A 19,765-nucleotide genomic window follows, 5' to 3' on the forward strand; every position below is an offset into this window, starting at 1 on the left:
CATGCCCCAAGTCTGCTGGGCCAATAAGGAATTTGAATTTTATTCTAATAGCATTGGGAAGCCCTTGGGAAATTTTAAGCAGGGAAATGGCATGACCTGGTTCACATTTTTAAAAATATTATGGCCGGGCGCGGTGGCTCACGCCTGTCATCCCAGCACTTTGGGAGGCTGAGGTGGGTGGATCACCTGAGGTCAGGAGTTCAAGACCAGCCTGGCCAACATGGTGAAACCCCGTCTCTACTAAAAATACAAAAAATTAGCTGGGCTTGGTGGCGCATGCCTGTAATCCCAGCTACTCAAGAGGCTGAGGCAGGAGAATAGCTGAACCCGGAAGGAGGAGGTTGTGGAGAGCCAAGATCGTGCCATTGCACCCCAGCCTGGGCAAAGAGAGGGAAACTCCGTCTCAAAAAAAAAAAAAAAATACACACACACACACACACATATTACTTTGGCTTCTGCATCTGGAAAAAGGGAGTAGAAATACTTTTTCTTCCCAACCAGTAAAAATAAAAACCCTGTACAGTATATATACAGCAAACATAAGCAGACTGTGAAAGCTGGACAGAAGATAGACCCTCTGAGAATCACAAGATGCAAGAAACAACACAGAGGTGAGTTCTCTGGGTTTTCTTGTTACTTCCTACAGGTTGAGTATCCCTAATCTGAAAATTCAAAATCGGAAATACTCCAAAATCCCAAACTCCGAGCACCAACATGACACCACAAGTGGAAAATTTCACTGACTTCATGTGACAGGTCGCAATCAAAACTCAGGCACACAACACATATTTCATTCAGAGTCCTCAAGGGAAAAATAAAATTACCTTCATGCTATGTGTGTAAGGTATATATGAACATACATGAGGCTGGGCACGGTGGGTCATGCCTGTAATCCCAGCACTTTGGGAGGCCAAGGCGGGCAGATTACTTGAGGTCAGGAATTCGAGACAAGCCTGGCCAACGTGGTGAAACACCATCTTTACTAAAAATACAAAAAAATTAGCGGGGCGTGGTGGTGGGTGCCTGTAGTCCCAGCTACACAAGAGGCTGAGGCAGGAGAATCGCTTGAACCCAGGAGGCAAAGGTTGCAGTGAGCCAAGATCGCGCCACTGCACTCCAGCCTGGGCAACAGAGTGAGACTGTCTCAAAAACAAAAAAAAAATCATGCATGACTTTTGTGTTTAGACTTGGGTCCCATCCCCAAGACATCTCATTTTATATATATATATATATATATGCAAATATTCCAAAATCTGAAAAAGTCTGAAATCTAAAACACTTCTGGTCTGAGCATTTCAGATAAGGGACAGATAATCAATCTGTATATTCCGGACTCAGTGCGGCAGAAGCCAGTACATGTGCAGCAGAAAAGTTCCAAAGAAAGCCTGCTCGCTCTAGCAAAAGGACCAGGAAAGGGGCAGTCTGCCAAGAAAGAAAACTTTCAGACAATAATCACTCGAATCCAGTTAAACGCCACAGAAAAAACTATGGCCCTGCCCCCCACCCCATTGCCAGCAAAGCCCAAGTGGGGAGCCTAGACTTCCAGGCCGAGTGGGGAGTCTGAATTCAGCCCCACTCTGTGGTAACAAGGCTCCCTTGTTTGCCCCTGTTGGGGGTGTCAGAAGAAACCTAATCAGAACTTTTACCCCCATCCATTGGTAATAAGCTCCCCTCCCCCGATCATTGATGTGAAGATCACATGCAGAGCAGTAATGAGGCATCTCTGCTCCTCCAGCCCCGGTGGTAGCAGCAGAGATCTCGTGAATAGAAGAATGAAGTGGGAGAAACGCTCTAACCAACTTCAAGACTTACTGTACAGCACCAGTAATCAAGACTGTGGTATTGGGCCAGGAGCGATGGCTTGAGCCTATAATCCCAGCATTTTGGGAGGCCAAGACAGGTGGATTGCTTGAGCCCAGGAGTTTCAGACCAGCCTGGGCAACACAGTGAGACCATCATCTCTACAAATAATAATAATAAAAATATTAGCCAGGTTTGTGGTGTGTGCCTGTGATCCCAGCTACTTGGGAGGCCGACTTGGGAGGATGACCTGAGCCTGGGGAGGTCGAGGCTGCAGTGAGCCATGATCATGCCACTGCACTCCAGCCTGGGTGACAAAGTGAGACCTTGTCTTTAAAAAAAAAAAAAAAGATTGTAATACTGGTGGAAGGATAGACATGTAGATGGAATATCTATCTTCTTTACTCAGTCTACCCATTCAAATGCTAATCTATTCAAGAAATACCCCCACAGGCACATCCAGAAACAATGTTTTACCAGCTATGTGGACATCACTTGGCTCACTCAAGTTGACCATAAAATTAAGCTTTCCAAGTCCAACCCTTGTCAACTTGGCACCTATGTGCAACTCTTAAACCACCCTTAATCTCCAAATAAAGACAATGACAGGGTCACAATTCTACCCAACATGATACGACTAAAAATGCACTAATCTCTTCCCCAGAAGAGGAGGTAAACTGCTTGAGTGGTGTATACTCTTCTCCTGATACCCCATAACTTCATTACTATGATGTAAAATTAACAATAGTTAAATACTGATATAAAATCAATACATTTTATGTCTCATGATAAGAGGAAAAGAGAGAAAACATATTTGCTTAATATGAGTATATATATGCACAAGTGTGTTCATAAAAAATAAAGGAAAAGATACTGATTGACAATGATAGTCCTTGTTTCTGGAGCTGGTGATGTGGTTGCATCCGGTATTCATAACTACCTACACTACAGAATACCTGTTCTATGTTCCCTTTACCTTCAGCAAGCACCTCAGCTGGTTGTGGTTCTTTACCTGGTGGAGTGACCCAAATTTTCATTCCTGAAGAGTGTGGGCCATTTGTAGTTCTGCCTGGGTTGTGTTGTTGCAGTTTCCCATTGACCTTAATTATAGAGCAGGGTCATACTAAGAGATGCAGTAAAGCAGCAATCCCCAACCTTTTTGGCATCAGAGACCTGTTTTGTGGAAGACAGTTTTTCCACGGATGGAGGTTGGGGGATGGTTTGGGCATGAAACTGTTCCATCTCAGATCACCAGGCATCAGATTTGTAAGGAACACACAACCTAGATTCTTCTCATGCACAGTTCACAGTAGGGTTCATGCTCCTCTGAGGATCTAATGGTGCTGCTGACACGACAGGAGGTGGAGGCTCAGGTGGAAATGCCTACTCCCCTCCAGCTATGTGGCCCAGTTCCTAACAGGCCATGGACTGGTACCAGTCTATGGACCCCCCAGTACCATAGCTGGCGGATCACCCCAGGGAATAGTGCCATCTTGAGGGCTCAGTGTTGATCTCTGCTGCTGGCAGATTGGGCACTCAGCAAGGGCAACAGCCAGGTTGGCCTTGGTGAGTGGAAGTCCATGTTGCTGAGCCCACGCACAACCTCCATCCCTGCCACCATAGCCACTTTGTTCATGAGCCCATTAGGCAATGTCAGGGTTGGCTGGGGAAAGAGAGTTTGAGACCAACCTGGGCAACACAGTGAGGCCTCATCTCTATGAAAAATAAACAAAAATTAGCTGGGCGTGGTGGTGCATGCCTGTGCTTCCAGCTACTTGAAAGCTGAGGTGAGAGGATCACTTGATCCCAGGAGGTTGAGACTGCTATGATCCGAGATCATGCCTCTGCACTCCAGCCTGGGTGAAAGAGCCAGACTTTGCCTCAAAAAGAAAAAATAAAAAAAAATTTAAAAAAAGAAATTTCACTGAGAGAGGAGGCCCCTAAATTTTTGTCTGATTTATTTCCCACCCACTGACATCCAAATGTCTTATCAATAAGTCTACAATAATTGTTATTCTTGCTCACTAGGTCCAATCAGTATATTGTCATCAGTGTAATAGACCACTGTGATATTTTATAGACAGGAGAGATGATTAAGATCCTTGCAAACTAAATTATGACACAAGGCTAGAGAGTTGATATTCCCCTGAGGTAGGACCGTGAAGGTGTACTGCTGGCCTTGCCAGCTAAAAGCACCCTGCTTCTGCTGGTCCTTATGAACAGGTATGGAGAAAAAGGGATTTGTTATACAAAAACTTAATTAATTCCAGGAAAGCTTTTTTTGGTTGATTCTTTCAGATTTTCTTTTTTTTTTTTCTTTTTCTTTTTTTGTAGACGAGTTTTGCTCTTATCACCAAGGCTGGAGTGCAGTGGTGCAATCTTGGCTCGCTGCAGCCTCCACCTCCCGGGTTCAAACAATTCTCTGCCTCAGCCTCCCAAGTAGCTGGGATTACAGGCACCTGCCACCACGCCTGGCTAATTATTTTGTACTTTTAGTAGAGACGGGGTTTCACCATCTTGGCCAGGCTGGTCTTGAACTCCTGACCTCGTGATCCACCCACCTGGCCTCCCAAAGTGCTGGGATTACAGGTGTGAGCCACCGCGCCCAACCTCTTTCAGATTTTCTATATAGGCAATGAATCATCTGTGAATAAAATTTTATGTCTTCCTTCCTAATCAGTATGGTTTTCATTTCTTTTTCTTATGGCATTAGTTAGGACTCCAGTATGATGTGAAATGGAGTGGTGAGGAAGAATGTCCTTGCCTTGTTCCTAATCTTCTCAGCAATTTTTTTTAAAGAAATTTTTCTCTCTCTCTCTCTCTCTTTTTTTTTTTGTAGAGTTTGGGTCTCACAGTGTTGCCAAGGCTTGTCTCAAACTCCTGGCCTCAAGCAATTCTCCCACCTTGGCCTCCCAAAGTGCTGGGATTACAGGTATGAGCCACTGCACCTGGACCCCAATAATTCTTAACAGTGTAAAGAGGACCTGAGACGAAAACACTGGACAACCACTAGCCTGGGGACCGCAGAATTGGGTGTATGAGTTTCCTAGGACTGTGGTACCAGAGTGCCATAAACTGGGTGGCTTAACCAACAGAAATGTATTATCTCAGCCCTGAAAGTTAGAAGTCTGAAATCAAGATGCCACGCAAGGCTGGTTCCCTCTGAAGGCTGTGAGGAAGAATCTTCCAGGTCTCTTACTTGGCTGCTGGTGGTTGCTGGCAATCTTTGGCATTCCTTGTCTTGGAGAAGCATCACTCCAATCTATGCCTTCACCTTCACATGTGTGTGTCTGTGTCCAAATCCCTTTTTATAAGGACACCAATCATATTGGATTAGGGGCCCACCCCACTCTGCTATAAACTCATCTTAACTAATTATCTCAGCAAAGACCCTGTTTCCAAATACGGCCACATTCTCAGATCCTCCGGATTAGAACTACAAAATATGAATGGAATGGGGCAGCACACTTCAACCCATAAGGAGGGAGAGGCAGTGGAGGTCCAAGCCTGAATACAGAGAAATTCCAGGATTTCAAGGCTGCACAGAGGAGACAAACAAGAAACAGAGGGAGGAGGATAATCAGAAGAATGAGAACTCAAAAGAAGAAAATGTCTTGAGAATCATGGAGTGTTCATGAAGGGGAGGGCTGAGAAAGATCTGGAGGTTACTGGGGACCCCGTGGATCCACTTCGATGGAGTGAAATGGGCAGGATTCTGGGGACTCAGAGAAAGTCAGTGGCTGGTGAAGAAAAGATGGGCATGGAAATTGGCCGGGCATGGTGGCTCACGCCTGTAATCCCAGCATTTTGGGAGGCTGAGGCAGTTGGATCGCCTGAGGTCAGGAGTTCAAGACCAGTCTGGCCAACATAGTGAAACCCCTTCTCTACTAAAAATACAAAAATTAGCTGGGCGTGGTAGCAGATGCCTGTAATCCCAGCTACTCAGGAGGCTGAGGAAGGAGAATTGCTTGAACCCAAGAGGCGGAGGTTGCAGTGAGCCGAGATTGCACCACTGCACTGCAGCCTGGGGGACAGAGCAAGACTCCATTCCAAAAAAAAAGATGGGCACAGAAATCAACTACAGCTTTCTTTTAAAAACACCAACTGTGAAGAGAAAGGAGGGAGCAGGGCAGCAGCTGAAGAGGAAATGGAGCATCAGGAGAGGGTTTTATTTATTTATTTTCAGGAGAAGAGACAGTTAATAACTTCCCCTCCCCAAATTCTGTGAGTTCTAGTTGGGAGATGCATCTAGAAAATGGGAACCATGGCTGGGTACGGTGGCTCACACCTTTAACCTCAGCACTATGGGGGACCGAGGTGGGAGTATTGCTTGAGGCCAGGAGATCAAGACCAGTCTGGGCAACATAGCAAGACCCTGTCTCTATTTTTAAAAAATTTTTTAATTAAAAATTTTAAAAATGAGGCCAGGCACATGGCTCATGTCTGTAATTCCATCACTTTAGGAGGCTGAAGCAGGAGGATCGCTTGAGCCCAGGAGTTTCAGACCAGCATGGGCAGCATAGTGAGAAATCATCTCTACAAAAAATTTAAAAATTAGCCGGGCAGAGTGGTGCACACTTGTAGTCCCAGCTACTCAGGAGGCTGAGGTGGGAGAATCACTTGAGCTCGGGAGTGCAAGGCCACAGTGAGCCATGATTGTACCACTGCACTCCAGCCAAGGTGACAGAGTAAGACCCTGTCTCAAAAAAATAACTTTTAAAATGGGAACTCCTACTTTTTCTTACCCATGATGTATATCTGAGACAATCTCTTTGAACCATGACATCTTTGACATTTCTCTAGAAGTTTCCTGTCTGAGCTCAATTTTTTTATGTCCAACATTTCATAGCATTGCTGATTCTTGGAAAGTTGAAACAGGCCAAGCATTAGCAAACACAGTCCAATTTGTCCAAAATCAGAGTAAATTTTCTAAGTTCCCTACTGTGAACCTCAAGAGTAAAGGAAGTAGAAAAGGAGGAGAGAAGAACCAAACACAGCTCTAGCCCCCAAAAGAGTGTCCATTGGCAGGTAAGATATAGATGATCTAGTCCAATCCACTCTTGCAGAAAAGTAAGGCACAGTGAGGCTAAGTGACTTGCCCAAAGCCAGATAATACAGCCTTATTTCTCTAATTATTTGTGCCATTGAATTTTTTAAAAAGAAACTAATCCACCTATGAATCCTTAAACATTATATATATATACACACACACACACATATAGATATATGTTTGTTTTTTTTTTTTTGAGATGGAGTCTCACTGTGTCACATAGGCTGGGGTGCAGTGGCGCGATCTTGGCTCACTGCAAGCTCCGTCTCCTGGGTTCATGCCATTCTCCTGACTCAGCCTCCCGAGTAGCTGGGACTACAGACACCCGCCACCACACCCAGCTAGTTTTTTGTATTTTTAGTAGAGATGGTGTTTCACCGTGTTAGCCAGGGTGGTCTCGATCTCCTGACCTCGTGATCCGCCCGCCTCAGCCTCCCAAAGTGCTGGGATTACAGGCGTGAGCCACTGCGCCTGGCCTAAACATAATATTTTTATATACTCTCAAAGTCAACTCAATACTTTGAAGGAAAATAATATTTAAATTCAGCATTCAGTCTTGAGAGAAACAACTTTCTTAGGGCAGAATCAATCCTCTATATTATCCAAACAAACATTGCTTTTGACATTTGGTGTTTCAGGCCACTGTTCCCATTCTTTAGACAAGTCTGGGGCACACTGCCAGTTCCAAAAGCTTTACACTTAGCCTCAAAGGTCCCTGGCAAAGCACTTTCATGCCCTGAGGACTTTCTACAGAATGGCTCTTGAGGGTGAAGAGATGAGCATTCCACTTACGTGCCTTTAAAGCGGCATTCCTTTAACACAGGGCTTCCTGTGTTCTCATATCCTTGTACCCAGGATTAGGAAAATATTGCACACAATCACATGTTCAGTGTACAAGATCAATTTACAGGAGGAGATCATTGTAATTTAGAAAATGACAAAGAATACAGAGCCAGCTAAAATGTTTGCAAGGAATTTAATCCAAAAATAATAATCTAGCTGGAAAAGTAACAATCTGACTTTTCTAAAAAGAGCATCTGATTTTTCTGAACTGAATTCCCTCCAGATAGCCTTCATTCAAATAACTGATTTTATCATCCACTCAAACTGAATACTTCTTACTTTCTTTTTTTTTTTTTTTTGAGTGGAGTCTTGCTCTGTCGCCCAGTCTGGAGTGTAGTGTCGTGATCTCAGCTCATTGCAACCTCCACCTCCTGGATTCAAGTGATTCTCCTGCCTCAGCCTCTTGAGTAGCTAGGACTACAGGTGTGCACCACCACGCCCGGTTAATTTTTTGTATTTTTAGTGGAGACAGGGTTTCACCATGTTGGCCAGGCTGGTCTTGAACTCCTGACCTCAAGCAATCCACCTGCCTCGGCCTTCCAAAGTACTGGGATTATAATAGGCATGAGCCACTGCACCCAGCCAAGCTGAATACTTCTTCACTGTTGGCCAGGCACTGACTCTGCCACCCACCACCCTTTACAATATGCACTCATAAACAAAGTGTTTGAGACAGAAAAGAATGATTTGAGGTTGCTAAAAAAAAGAGAGAATGACATTCAACTTCCTCCATTGTATGCACACACACATGCACACACACACACAAACACACACATGTGCAACTGAATGCAATTCATTGATAGTAAGGTCCAAGAGTTCATGAATCAGCACACTGAGATCAAATCTACGGATGCTGGAACCAGGATCATCCCTGCCATGCACATTTCCACTTCCTCCTGGCCACGACTTTTTCCAGGAATGTGTCTCAGTGCTCACTGCTGCCATCCAACACCAGTGGGGCACTCCCTGCTGTTCTACCACTTTCTGTCCTCTAGATCACGTCCTAGGACACTGAGCCCTCCCAGTGGCTCTCAGACAGCTCCACTCTCCTCTACTCTCCACTCCTCCCCACACCCCTCAGCACACAACCACCTCATTCCTTAGGAGAAGATCCTCCTCCACCACGGAGCCCTCCAGCTTCCCTCTTCTCCACCTCAGCGTACCTTGGCTGTGTCTCTCTCTCTTCTTCTCTTCAGAGCAAAGCTGCTTTACATTCCTTTCATTCCTGTCTTCACTTGCCACGTCATGGAGGAACTGGAAATGAGACTTAGGAAAATGAAGTTTTATCATAAAGAGAACAGAATGGGCTGGGCACAATGGCTCATGCCTATAATCCCAACACTGTGGGAGGCCGAGGTGGGAGGATTGCTTGAGCCCAGGAGTCTGAAACCATCCTGGGCAACATAGCAAGACTCTGTCTCTACACAAAATAAACTTAGCTGGACTTCGTGGCATGCATCTCTAGTCCCAGCTACTCAGGAGGCCGAGGTGGGAAGATCGCTTGAGCCAGGGAGGTGGACGCTGCAGTGAACGAAGATTGCACCACTGCACTCCAGCCTGGGTGACAGAGTGAGACCTTGTCTCAGGAAAAAAAAAAAAGAGACAACAGAATGCCCTGAAGTTTATCATGGATGGATTTTTTTACCTATAGCCTAAGGCGAGAGAGAGAGACAGATTGAGAGAGAGAGATTCTCCCTATGTTGCCCAGGCTGGTCTCAAACTCCTGGGCTCAAGCAGCCCTCCCACCTCAGCCTCCCAAAATGCTGGGATTACAGGCATGAGTCACCACACCCAGCGCTAGCCTAAGTTTTTCACTTGGGAGCACCTCCCTAGTTATCTGCCTTTTCTATAATAATATTTACTCCCAATTACACAAGTAAGTTTCTTATCATGATTTCCACCTCCACTTTCTAAAAAAGAAAAAAAAAGAATTTAAATGTACTATCTTGTTTCTCTTCTTTCTCCATTTAATATCCTGCATTGACTACAGAGTCATAGAAATCTATCACTGGAAGAAACTTCGAGATCACCTGATTCAGTCTCCTTACTTTAGAGATGAGAAAACAGAACTCCAGGGAGCAGATGCAATTTGCTCAAGGTCCTGCAGGTAATTGGCGGCAGAGCTGGAAGCAGAACCCAGGGCTCTGCACTTCAGGGTCTTTTCATGCCATCACGGTAGCTTTCCAGTTGTTTCTCACAGGACTTAACACCCCTTTGTGTTAGGAAGTATACATAGCAAAACCCTTTCTGGGCATCACGTATCCCCTCTGCAGAGTCCTGCGGACCCCAGAGAAAATTCTCCCCACAAAGGATGGAAGGCATAATTCCCCCAGATTTTTCCCCTTGTGTTCCCCTTCTAGAAAGTCGCATCGACACCAAGGTTACATGACTCCTCCAAGGTCACACTCCAAGTGACTACATGAAAACTGGAATCCAGGACTCTTGACTCAGGATTCTTGTGTTCCCAACCAACCAACCTAGAGGCAGCTTGGACAAGAGAAGATGAGGAGCTAGGCATGGTGGTGCATACCTGTAGCCCGAGCTACTAAGGAGGCTGAGGTGGGAGGATCACTGGAGCCCAGGAGTTCGAGGCTGTAATACACTGTGATTGCACCTGCGAATAGCCACTGTACTCCAACCTAGGCAACACCCTGTCTCTAAATAAATACGTAAATAAAATGAAACATATGGACAAAGCATTTTCAAAAAAGAAAAAAGAGGCCAGGAGCAGTGACTCACACCTGTAATCCCAGCATTTCCAGAGACTGAGGCAGAAGGATCGCTTGAGCCCAGGAGTTTGAGACTAGCCTGGGTAACAGAGCAAGACCTCATCTCTACTAAAAATAAAAAATATTAGCTGGGTGTGGTGGTACATGCCTGTAGTCCCAGCTACTCAGGAGGCTGAGGCAGGAGGATGGCTTGAGCCCTAGGAGGTGGAGGCTACAGTGAGTTGTGATTGCACCACTGCACTCCACCCTGGGCAATAGAGTGAGATTCTGTCTTAAAAAAGGAAAAAGAGAAAAAGAGAAAGAGAATGAAGGGAAGTTATAGAAAAGGCCAGAAAACACAGTGAGAGAGGGGTCTTTGGATGTTGGGAAGACAGGTCCAAACAATCATTGACTTGACTATCTGGTTCGCTTCGGTTTTATGTGAACAAAACTGGAGAAGAAAAATTGGCGGAATATTTATTACAAACCTGCAGCTTATTTCCAAAAACTTTAGCTTAAAGTTACTCTTTGAGAACAAATCTCTGTTTATTAAACAAAAGATGAATCTGACCACATGCTCAGATTGTTGTGCCAACAGAAATATTTTGCACAAATGATAAGAGTAATTGTAGGGAACCAGAAATTGCCAATCATAGAGTTGAGAGCTGAAAAGCCCTCCTTCCAACTGTTTATTAACTTCACCTTAAAATGCCCTTACTTGTTTGATGCCAGTAACTCACAAACTTTTCTACCTGAGCTAACCCACAGAAGAGCTGGCTGTCTTAAAAATTAGTAAGAAACCAATCCCTTGAGGCATTTAAGCAGAAGTCCAACTAACAACCTTAAGAAGCAGGACAGGTCAAATGCAGCTATACGAAACTCTATAATATCCTACTTTCTTTATAGGAAAGTCATATGGTTTGGCTGTGTCCCCACCCAAATCTCATCTTGAATTGTAGCTCCCATAATTCCCACTTGTCGTGGGAGGGACTCAGTGGGAGGTAATTGAATCATGGGGGCAGGTCTTTCCTGTGCTGTTCTCATGATAGGAAATGAGTCTCACAAGATCTGATGGTGTTATAAATGGGAGTTCCCCTGCACATGCTTTCTTGCCTGCCACCATGTAAGATGTGCCTTTGCTTCTCCTTTGCCTTCTGCCATGATTGTGAGTCCTCCCCAGCCATGTGGAACTGTGAGTTCATTAAACCTCTTTTCTTTACAAATTACCCAGCCTTGGATATGTCTTTATTAGCAGCGTGAGAACAGATTAATTCAGAGGGCATTCTTCCAAGGTTAAAGATTGGCCTTGATGGTCTCTGAGGTCCTTTTCCAACACTGACATTCTAATTGCAATCCGATGTTATATCTGTGTCTTCTTTCTAGTCTTCTTTGTGTCCTGACCATCCGTGGATATGTCTGTACATTCCATTGTGACCATGAGCACTCCAAGAGCTGAGGCTATGATAGGCAGTAATCTGCACCATGTGAAACTTAAAGGTTAAGGTTTTTTTGGGGTTTTTGTTGTTGTTGTTGTTGTTGTCTTTTTGTCTTTTTTTCTTTTTGAGACAGAGTCTCACTCTGTTGCCCAGGCTGGAGTGCAGTGGTGCAATCTCGGCTCACTGCAAACTCTGCCTCCTGGGTTCAAGCAATTCTTCTGCCTCACCCTCCCAAGTAGCTGGGATTACAGGTGCCCACCACCACGCCTGGCTAGTTTTTGTATTTTTAGTAGAGATGGGGTTTTACCATATTGGCCAGGCAGGTCTTGAACTCCTGACCTCAAGTGATCCACCCACCTCAGCCTCCCAAAGTGCTAGGATTACAGGCGTGAGCCACCATGCCTGGCCAGCTTGTTTTTTTAATGGAAAAGAAGATTCCCTGATATTGAACATATTTCCCAGGTAATGGGACAGATATGTAAAATCTGTCTGCTTTATTGTGACTGTATTGCTTTCCTGTGAAATAATCTTTAAGAATGTATTAACTTAGGCCAGGTGCAGTGGCTCACACCTGTAATCCCAGCACTTTGAGAGGCTGAGGCAGGTGGATCACCTGAGGTTGGGAGTTTGAGACCAGCCTGACCAACATGGAGAAATCTGTCTCTACTAAAAATACAAAATTAGCTGGGCATGGTGGTACATGCCTGTGATCCCAGCTACTCGGGAGGCTGAGGCAGGAGAATTGCTTGAACCTGGGAAGCAGAGGTTGCGGTGAGCTGAGATCGTGCCACTGCACTCCAGCTTGGGCAACAAGAGTGAAACTCCATCTCAAACAATAACAACAACAACAAAAATTAGCAGGGCATAATGGCAGGTGCCTGTAATCCCAGCTACTCGGGAGGCTGAGACACTAGAATCACTTGAACCCGGGAGGCAGAGGTTGCAGTAAGCCTAGATTGCACCACTGCACTCCAGCCTGGGTGACAGAGCAAGACTCTGTCTCAAAAAAAAAAAAAAAAAAAAAAAAGTATTAACTTGATTTTATTTCTTGATCATAAAAATAATATACACATTCATTATTTTAAAATGGAAACACAAAAAAGTATTAAAAACAAAATTAAAACCACCCAAAACTGTACATCCTAGATATGACTACTACTAACATTTTGAGAGGATTCATTCCAAACATTTTTCATTGTATATGTGTATATATTACAAAACTGGAATTATATTGACATAAAGATTTATATCCTGCTTTTCTGTTTTGTATACTATGGCAAATGTTTTCCCAAGTGATTAAATGGTACCCAAGAATGTTTTTTGTTGCTGTTGTTTTTTTGAGATAGAGTCTTGCTCTGTAACCCAGGCTGGAGAGTAGTGGCATGATCTTGGCTCACTGCAACCTCTGCCTCTTGGGTTCAAGCGATTCTCTTGCCTCCAGTCTCCTGAGTAGCTGGGATTACAGGCACATACCACCAGGACTGGCTAATTTTTGTATTTTTAGTAGAGATGGGGTTTTGCCATGTTGGCCAGGCTGGTCTCAAACTCCTGACCTCAGGTGATCAGCCCACCTTGGCCTTCCAAAATGCTGGGATTATAGGTGTGAGCCACCATACCCAGTCCCAAAAACGGTTTTAATAGCTACCCTTTATTTCATTATAAACTGCTTCCAAGCTTTCACTTTTACAAACATTGTAATATTGAGATGGAGAACTTTGGATATGCATTTTTGTGCTCATCTTTGGTTATTTCCTTGGGGATGAAATTTCTAAAGGGCTACACCATAGAAGGAAAGGTATCCAAAATAAACTGACACACATCGTCTCAATTCCTGAGACTGGAATGACATGATAGCAGATTTGTGTTGCCCCCAAGCACTCAATTAAAGCAACAACAACAAAAATCATGTCTACAGGAAGAAAGCATTGTCCTGGGTCTCAAGTTATTTCTATAAACAATAGTGTGTAATTGCAATTTTGCCCACGATAAAAAATAACCAGGTATGCAAAGAAACATGATCACATGAATGAAAACAGCAGAAATAGTAGACAATGGAAATAAACGAATGGGAAAAGAATGGCAAAGACTGAGGTTATCAGACACAGATTTTAAAGGAATTATATCCCCTCTGTTTATGAAGACGAAAAACAGGACTGAGTAGTTTGGCAGAAAAAAAAATATAAAAAAGAACAGAATGGAAATTCTGGAACTAAAACTAAGATAATCGAAATTAAGAACCCAATGGGTAGTTATAAAAGAGGATTAGACACAGATGACAAGAGATTTCATAAAAGATTGGGCAGAAGGCAATATCCAGAGTAAAACACAGGAAAACAAAAAGATAAAGAATAAAGAAGAAGGTAAGAGAATTACAGGATGGAGTGGAAAGATCTAACCTATGTGTAATCAGTCACAAAAAGAGAGGAGAGAATGGTTCACAAGTAGTATTTGATGGCTGAGAAGTTTTCCAAACTTATTAATAACATCAAGCTCCATATCCAATTGCCTACAAATTCCAAAGAGGACAAAAAAGGAATCCATACTTCAGCACATCAGAGTAAAACTGCTGAAAACCAAAGGCAAAGAAAATTTTAAAAACAGCCAAAGAAATAAAAGAGGCAAATTATCTGCAAGGAAGCCCCAGTGAGGTGGACAGTTCTCAACAGAAACAATGGTAGCCAAAAGAAATGAAATGTTATCTTTAAAGCACTGAAAGAAAATATCTGCCAACCTTACATTTTGTACCCAATGAAGGTGATTTCCAAGAATGAAGGAAGAATAAAAACATATCCAGACAAACAAAGCACATGTTAATCACTCCACTGAGGGAATACTAAATGGTATTCTTCAAAGAGAAGGAAAATGATCACAGATGGAAGACCAGACATGCAGAAATAAATTAAGAACAATAAACTGGTAAACATGTAAATAAATTTAATAAATTTCACTCATATATTCACTTGGAAAATAATAATAATAATGACTTATTGAGTTAAAAAGTATGTGTATAACTAACATACATGACTACAATGGTATAAAAATCAGGAGTGGATAGGCCAGGTGCGGTGGCTCACGCCTGTAATCCCAGCACTTTGGGAGGCCGAGGCAGGCAGATCACGAGGTCAGGAGATCAAGACCATCCTGGCTAACACAGTGAAACCCCGTCTCTACTAAAAATACAAAAAAATTATCCGGGTGTGGTGGCAGGTGCCTGTAGTCCCAGCTACTCAGGAGGCTGAGGCAGGAGAATGGCGTGAACCCAGGAGGCAGCTTGCAGTGAGCCGAGATAGCGCCACTGCACTCCAGCCTGGGCGAGTGGGTAAACAGAGTTAAAGTTCTGAGGTCTTCATATTATCTATGAAAGTGGTGAAAGTGTCAATTAATATTAGACTTTGATATGTTAAGAATGCACTTGTGAGAACATATATTCAGGGTAACTTGGATCTATGCTCCTGGGTTGCAGAATAAAATAATCTTAAAAAACAACAAAAAAGGAATGCATGTCGTAATCTCTACAAAATGGAATAACCAAACAACTCAATCCAAAAGTAGTGAGAAGAAAGAGAAAAGGAACATAAGCTAGATGGGAAGAGTAGAGAGCACTTGGTAAGCTGATAGATTGATTGATTTGTTTGTTTTTAAATTTTAGAGACAGGGTCTCACTCTGTCACCCAGTCTGGAGTGTAGTGACTCCATCATGGCTCCCTGCCATCTCGGATCTCCTGGGCTCAAGCAGTCCTCCTATCTCAGCCTCCTGAGTAGCTGGGACCACAGGCTTGCATCACCAAACTCAGGTATTTTTTTTTTTGTAGCAACAGAGTTTCACTATGTTGCCCAGGCTGGTCTCACAGTCCTGGGCTCAAGAAATCCTCCCATCTTGAACAGGGTTTTAGAAAAGTTGAAAGTAATACGATGGGAAAATGATTTAGCATGCCAAACAAAACAAAAGAAACCTGTTATAGCTATAGCAATATCAGACAAAGTAAAGTTTATGGCAAAAAAACATTACTAGAGATAAAGAAGGCTGGGCGCAGTGGCTCACACCTATAATCCCAGCACTTTGGGAGGCTGAGACGGGAGTCTCACCTGAGGTCAGGATTTCAAGACCAGCCTGGCCAACATGATGAAACCCCTGTTTCTACCAAAAATACAAAAATTACCCGGGGGTAGTGGCACACGCCTGTAATCCCAGCTACTCGGGAGACTGAGGAAGAAGAATCGCTTGGACCTGGGAGGTGGAAGTTGCAGTGAGCCGAGATCGCGCCACTGCATTCCAGCCTGGGCAACAGAGAGAGACTCCATCTCAAAAAAATAAAAGAGATGAGGGATATTACAAAATGATTTTTTAAAAGAAGGTTCGATTTGCCAGGAAGTTGTCAAAATTCCGTATTTGTTTGTACCTCAATTACAGCCTCAAATATTGAATGCAAAAGTTGACAAAACTACAGGGAAGAAAGAAACCCGCAATCATCTCTGCATTCAACAGAATAATTAGACCAAATTTTAAAAGACAGGAAAAATATGGATGTTCTGAACCACACAATTAGCACTCTTGATCTAATGGACTTACCCGGAGCACTGACCCCACAACTGCATGACACATTCTTTTCAAGAGCCACAAAAATTGGTCACATGGTGTCTTTTAACTAACATCAAAAAATAGAAATCATCAAAGTATATTCGCAGATCACAGTGCAACTAAGCTACAAATCAATAACAAAAAGATAACTAGAAAACCTCCATATGTTTGGAAATTAAGAAATATACTTCAGAGAAGATGGGAGGGAATAAGATACAGGACCCAGGTGGAAGGTTGCTTTCGCCAAGAGGAAGGACCCCCTTTGTGTTAACCTCCGCGTGTCTGGACCATAGCTGCACCGCCTCCCAGTGCAATTTTGAACAAGCTAAGTTAGTCATCCTGGGAAGTGTTCAAAAATTATTCCAAATGGTGGACTCCAGGACTTCCTTGCTGACTTTCTTACTTTGGTCAACTAACTCTATGGCATGATCTTAACAGCTGTAGTTCTCAAGGTTTCCTAAAAGGGAACCTCTTGTTCTCTCCAAATTACAGACCCATCACTGAAGGGCAGGGAGTGAGGTTAACTCCTCCACAAACTAAGTGCTGCTCAGGTCCACATCTAGATGTTTCGGTCCCACAACCACCCAGAGCCTGACATTATTTTGTAAAAACAGATCCTGACAGAGCCAGGAGCAGGAAGAGCCATCAACCCCATCTCTGTGAGGGAGCTGGGGCTCGGCAGGCACAGGCTTGGTTAGGGCCACGATTCTCCTCTGAATGGATTTTGGGTTAACTGGAGATGAAAAACCCAAGTTCAAGGTGAGAGGTCTTTTCCCCCGAGATGGACAGGTGGCAACGGGGCCTATCAGAATCACAAGAGAAGCTTCATTAACATGAAATATTCTTCCCTGGGCCGTTCCAGGCCACAGACTGCAGGTTTTCCATCTTTTAGCCCTGGAAACTCTCTGCCTACTTCTTTTCTTTTTCACATGAAATCTTATCAGGGATAACAGATGAAATTGGAAGCAGTAAGAGCCCTGGAACCCCACTCTCTTGGCTACCCCTCTCTCCAACCACCACCATGGTGCCTAGCCACAGACATTTCAGCCTGAACTTTTAAAATAGTATGTGTAACCAAATACCTATCTCACCCATTAAAAAAAAAAAAAGTCTTGAGAAAGTCTAGCTTTGAGTAAGGCAACTTCCTGATACGCGCTCCAAAGTAAACCTGATGCAAAATGTATGAGTGAGGAAACGGGCCACATGGAGTTGTTAGTTGTAGACCTGCTACGAACAGCAAATACTGGCGACACTCGTAAAGTAAAAAGTGGCCACACACACATAGCCCTTTCTTTGGGGTTAATAGTTATCATTGGCCAGTCCAGCCCACCCTATTTTTTTTTTTTTTTTTTTTTGAGACAGAGTCTCACTCTGTTGCCCATGCTGGAGTGCAGTGGCACAATCACAGCTCACTATAACCTCCACCTCCCCAGTTCAAGTGATTCTCCTGCCTCAGCCTCCCAAGTAGCCGGGATTACAGGCATGCACCACCACGCCTGGCTAATATTTCTGTATTTTTTTAGTAGAGATGGGATTTCACCATGTTAGCCAGGCTGGTCTCAAACTCCTGACCTCAAATGAGCCACCTGCCTCAGTTTCCCAAAGTGCTGGGATTACAGGCCTGAGCCACCGTGCCTGGCCCAGCCTATACTATTTTAGAATAACAAAGTTCTTCCATCTGTAGATAGGAGAATGTTTGTCCTACAAACAGTTCATCTAAAACAGTCCGACATCACATAACAATGATAAAATAGGGAGGGAGGGCCAACACATTATCCCCTTCCTCCACATCCACTGCTCGCCAGAAAAGCTTTCCCTGATACGACTTGATAGGATGGTCTCAGCTTAGGCTGCAGATGCTGTTCAATCCACCACTACAATAACCCCAGGCAGGCCATCTTACATGTTTGCATACCTCAGGTTCCGATTCCATAGGAGGGACAGGCTCTGCTCACGTTAAACACATTAAAAGGCACCCAGCGTCCCACATTAAATCGTTTCCGTTTAAACATTTCAAGTGAACTGTATAACTTTGCTTTTGAAACAATCATTTATTTTGCCCAGTTTTTGGTTGTTCAAAGTTTTGTTTGTTTGTTTGGGGACAGGGTCTCACTGTGTCACCCAGGCTGGAGTGCAGTGGTGCCATCTCAGCTCACTGCAGCCTCAACCTCCTGGGCTCAAGTGATCCTCCCACCTCAGCCTCCTGAGTAGCTGAGACTACAGGTGCACACTACCATACCCAAGTAATTTTTTGTGCTTTTTTTTTTTGTTTTGCAGAGGCAGGGTCTTACTATGTTGTGCAGGCTGGTCTTGAACTCCCTGGCTCAAGTGATCTTCCCACCTCGGCCTCCCAAAGTGTTGGGATGACAGGCATGTGCCAATATGCCTGGTCTGTTGTTCAAATTTTGGATCTGAGAATATTTTCTCAGGTCTCAAACATTTTTGAGATCCTTGAAAATCTTGGGGATTCCATGTACCGCTGTTATCCCTAGTACCCATTGGATAAATCAGTCCTGCCCTGTGAAGCTCACTGCAGGGTTTACTTGTGAGGAAAACATCGAGGACAGCATTTGTTCTACTAAGCAGTGTCCTCTCTGTGGGGACCTTGAGTTCCTTGAGCACAAGGGCTGTGTGGTCTTTCTCACCCCCAGGTCCCCACACTGAGAGCCTGGCCTGGCATGCAACTGTTTAATGTTCAACTAGTGGTAATGCCTAAACTGGACTTCTGTGCACTGACTGAAAATCACCCTTCCTAGGGCACGTTGGCCCCATCCCCAAATCCAGGAACATAGGCCACCACTATTTTATGTCTTTGAGCCAATTAGAAAAAAGTGCCTCCCCTGGGCTGTTACACTCCACTAGGAAATCCTTCCTTGGGGCTTACTCACGCCTTCTATGTCTTTCCACAGAGCTGGAGTCCACCCCTCACCCTTACCAGGCCCATACACGTGCAGGAACACTTCCACACATGGCAGGCTGTGTGCACACAGACGATTCCCTCACCTTTATAGGTGCTATTCCTTTGACTTGAAAAGCCCATCAACTCTAATCTGCACATACAAACTTCAGCACCCAGCCCAAATGTCACTTTCTCTGTGAATCCTTCCCCTATACCTCTCAGGCAGAGTTCATCCCATCCTCCTTTTTATTCCCATCACAGTGGAAGGTACCCCTATTTGAGTCTTGCCAGGTTGCATCAAATTTCTTTCTTCCGGGTTTGGTTCCCTGCTGAACTGTGCTCTCAAGGGGAAGAGGCGTGTCTCAGTCATCTCAGTCTCCAATGCCTAGGATGAGACCTGTTATATACATGTGGGTCTTCAATAAATGTTTTAGACTGAATGCAGAGCTC

The 19,765-nt window shown here is 44.1% G+C and overlaps 1 protein-coding gene across 3 annotated transcripts in view; it reads right to left on the bottom strand.

The window, feature by feature from the left end:
• The window catches only part of ATP6V0A4 (ATPase H+ transporting V0 subunit a4), a 90,212-nt gene that overhangs the window by 69,238 nt on the left and 1,209 nt on the right, over positions 1-19,765 (bottom strand). For 2 of the 3 annotated variants that reach the window (XM_054655235.2, XM_016958222.4), the window contains exon 2: positions 8,857-8,959. The exons of the other annotated variant lie outside the window; for it this stretch is intronic. The gene's annotated coding sequence lies outside the window, so the exon portion shown is untranslated. The remainder of the gene's footprint in view (positions 1-8,856; positions 8,960-19,765) is intronic. 3 annotated transcript variants of the gene reach the window in all.

The sequence above is a fragment of the Pan troglodytes genome, chromosome 6 (assembly GCF_028858775.2).
Source record: "Pan troglodytes isolate AG18354 chromosome 6, NHGRI_mPanTro3-v2.0_pri, whole genome shotgun sequence".
NCBI lineage: Eukaryota > Metazoa > Chordata > Mammalia > Primates > Hominidae > Pan > Pan troglodytes.